This window comes from Capsicum annuum, unplaced genomic scaffold, assembly GCF_002878395.1.
Source record: "Capsicum annuum cultivar UCD-10X-F1 unplaced genomic scaffold, UCD10Xv1.1 ctg81070, whole genome shotgun sequence".
Taxonomy (NCBI): domain Eukaryota; kingdom Viridiplantae; phylum Streptophyta; class Magnoliopsida; order Solanales; family Solanaceae; genus Capsicum; species Capsicum annuum.
The window spans coordinates 184,592-188,447 of record NW_025891765.1 but is presented as its reverse complement, the minus strand read 5'-3'; the positions used below and the strand labels follow the sequence as shown (position 1 = coordinate 188,447).

Below are 3,856 nucleotides of genomic sequence, written 5' to 3'. Positions count from 1 at the left end.
ATGCTCTTTTTGGCTTACTACATAGTATTCCTCTTTTCTTCTACAAAATATATTTCTTATTATTGTTATTTTAAATATTTTTCTACACTTAGGTCTAACTCTTTTCCTTTTATTTCTTCAAATATATTATGTCAAATATTACGTTTTGGTCAGTTCCTTCTTCGTTTAAGTATTCCTCCTTTGTGATTATTTTTATTTCTTCTTCAGTCATTATTTATACTTTCATCTAATTCACTGTCTATTTCATTTTCCGAAATTTCATATATATTATCTTTAATTTCTAATTTCTAATCTATATAACCTATTTGCATATTTCTATATTTTCTATCTTTATTTCTGATATTTGTTTCTTTTTAGGGTCTTTAGGCATTTTACAATCTCTAGCTGAATGTCCTAGTTTTCTACAGCTATAACAACTACATTCTTTTATAGATTTCTTTCTCATATATGGTCTTTTATATTTATAATTTTGTACATAATATCTTTTTCTTGGTTTCTTATACTTATATTTTGATTTTTTGTATTGCTTATATTTCTTATGTCTTTTTCTTTTTTTATAATATTTTTCTTCACATCCAAATTGAGGTGTTATTTTATCTTTGCAACATGCTAAATTTCTTATTAATGCTTTTTCCATTTTTATCTCTTCTCTGTATTTTTCACATAGATTTCTATACCATTGTTGTAGAAATTTTATTCTTGCTCCTAGCATATCTACTATTTTTGCTTCATCCCAACTTTTTATTATTTTTGAACTAAATGGTTTAGGTAATTGACGAAAATATAATTTTCTTATCTCCTTACTTTCCTCTGTATTATATGTTCCTTTATAATAATATTTTTTAAATGTGCATGTATATTCATCTATGTAGAACATATTACATATTGCTAGTTTTAACATTAAATTCTTATTTGTATGTTTTTCTTTGATTTGTTCTTCTTGTTCTGTTGCCATACTGCTAAATTCTTCTCTTATAGCCATTTACTGAATTATAATAAGAATTACAAATGCTAAAAGATCTGTATGAAAAAAGACAGAAAGTAAAAGAAGAAAAGGATAAAGAACAAAAATTATTAATAGAGATAAATCAAATTAAAGGAAAATTAGAAGAAGAAAATAAAAAATTAGAAACTAGTGAAATAGAAATAAACACAATAGATACTGAAGAAAAACAAATAATTATGATTCGAAAGATAGTGAAACATATACAGAAATCTTAACAAATATAGAAAAATTAGATATTAATGAAAAACAAGAAGTAATTAATAAGCGAAACTTAGAAAATACAAACACAAAATTAAATACTCTTGATAAAGAAGACGATGAACATATAATACCTAATACATCATTAATAAGAAAATCGACATATTATTATAAAGATAAGTTTAAAAAATATAACCTAAAAAATGAATATAACAAATGGACACCAAAACAAATAATTAATAAAAATTATAACTTCTTAGACTTAGACTGTGTAATAGATGTAGATAAAACAATACAATTATAGATAAGATATATAACAAAATAATTATTAGACAATGGTATAAATTCAATAGATACAATAGAATATATAGAAAGAACACCAATAGAACAACAAAATTATGGTTTTTAAGTTTAACTGAAAATAGTAAAACGGTATTAAGAATGATAAAGAAACAGAAAGAACAATAGAAACTAAACTAGCAACTATAGACATATTTAAAAAATATGAAATGGCTATAACAGATGAATTGTAGGTGGGTGCGGAATGAAATGGTTATAAGAGATTTCTAATATGAAATCTCTGATACCAATTGTAGGGGGGTGCGGATAACTTGGGTAATTTGTGTGGATAACTAGTAGATAACTTGTACTTACTAGTTTTATCATGTTAATTGGAATTCTATGTCATAGTATTCCTTAGTTTTTTGTTTTAACTTTATTAATTCTTCTATATTATTTTTAAAGTATTCTATATGTTCCATATCTCTAGTTTTTAGGTAGTCAAGTAGATTCTCTTTCATAAGTATTTCTGTTAATCTTATTTCCTCCATATTTTTTCTCTAATATTCTAAGTATTCGTAGTCTATCATTTTATCCTAAAGTAGTTGTAATACTGCAAATTTCTTTGTAATAATTTATTCCAATTGTACTATATCTGATATTAAATTCTAGGTTATCTATTTCGTTAATTATCTTGTCTTTTTTCTTCTATGAATAATTCTATGTCTAAATCATATTCTAAACTGTCTTATAATTCTAGTTGTTTCATGGTTTTATTTATCCAAATTAATTTGTCTTTTAATTGTTTTCTGCCTCTTCTAAGTTGGTTTCTACAATTAATTTTTTCGTATAGCCAACTTTGTTTTTCTCTAACTCTTTTAATATATTCTAACATTTAATATGTATAATATCCATCTGAGTAATAACTATCTGAATAATATAAGCTAAGATCATGCATATCTTCAAACCATTCTAGACCTAACGATTCTTCATGAAATACTTTTTCCCATATTATTTTCTTTATGTCTTCTATTTCTAAGTCTTTAATGATATATAAAACAAGTATTTTAATTTCATCAGATATATAGCTTGTCATATTGTTCATATGATGCCTAGGTTTCAACGAATAACTTGGATAACTTGGAATTAGATTTATGGGTTATTAAATACTTTATCATATTATTTACTGGTTGTTTGTTTTAATCTTAATAATTCTTGTATATTTTTTATTAATGAATTCTATGTATTTTTATATCTTTAGTTCTTATATATTTGTTTCTAAATTTGTTTTCATTAATTTTTCTATTAATTGTATATTTTTCATATCCATTTTTTCAATATTCTAAATATACGTAATTTATCATGGTTGATGTGTAGGTTTGGTATGTAGGTATTTGTAAGAGTAGGTAGGTAGGTGTGATATGTAATTTATTCTAGCCATAAAATATTTATCAAATATTTTTTCCCATATGATTTTTCTTATATCTACAATTTCTATATCCTTAAGTACATACAAAACAAACATTTTAAATTTATCTACCATTTCATCAGATAAATAAGTATTCATTTTTCATATGATGCTATTTCAAAATATTCCCTTCAATCATATACATAACAAAATATGATCATCTTAGATCACTATATACTAGATTGTTCTTAAATAATTATGTTACTCTGTCACTATTAGCATGGTAGTCTGGATACTAGTTATTAATAAAATAAGAAAGAAAACTGATTGGATAAAAAAAAGTGAAAAAATCACACAAAAATTAAAAAATATAAAAAAAATACTAAAGACACAATAGAACTAGTTATATTTTCAATAAATAAGAAGAAATGACTATATTTTCAATAGATAAGGTAGAAATAATAAAGAAAAAATTGAAACAACTATATAGTGAAAATCCATTAAAAGGATGAGAAAAACATAAAACTACTGTAAAAATAAAGCTAATAGATAAAAATAGCATAATAACCCAAAACCATTAACATATAACTTTGATGTTTTAAAAGAATTTAAAATGCATATAGATGAATTATTAGAAAAATAATACATACAAAAAGTAATAGTAAGCACAATAGTTCAGCATTTATAGTAAATAAACATAGTGAACAAAAAAGATGAAAAAGTAGAATGATTATTGATTATAAAAACCTTGGAGGAACAGAGATATTAATAAAAAAATATTTTAGAGAAGGAATAGATACACCAATAGAAATATATTTAGCAAATGATAGGATAGTAAAACCTTTAGAAAAAAGCATAATTAGTGCCATAAAAGGAAATTTAAAATACCAAAAATTCAAATTTATAATAAGTGCAAATTATTCAGTACCAACAACAGATAAAAATATAAATAAATCATAAGTATT

The 3,856-nt window shown here is 23.1% G+C and overlaps 1 pseudogene; it reads right to left on the bottom strand.

Annotated features, from left to right (window-relative positions):
* Positions 1-203: 203 nt before the first annotated feature.
* On the bottom strand, positions 204-982 carry LOC124895289 (annotated as a pseudogene).
* Positions 983-3,856: the final 2,874 nt, after the last annotated feature.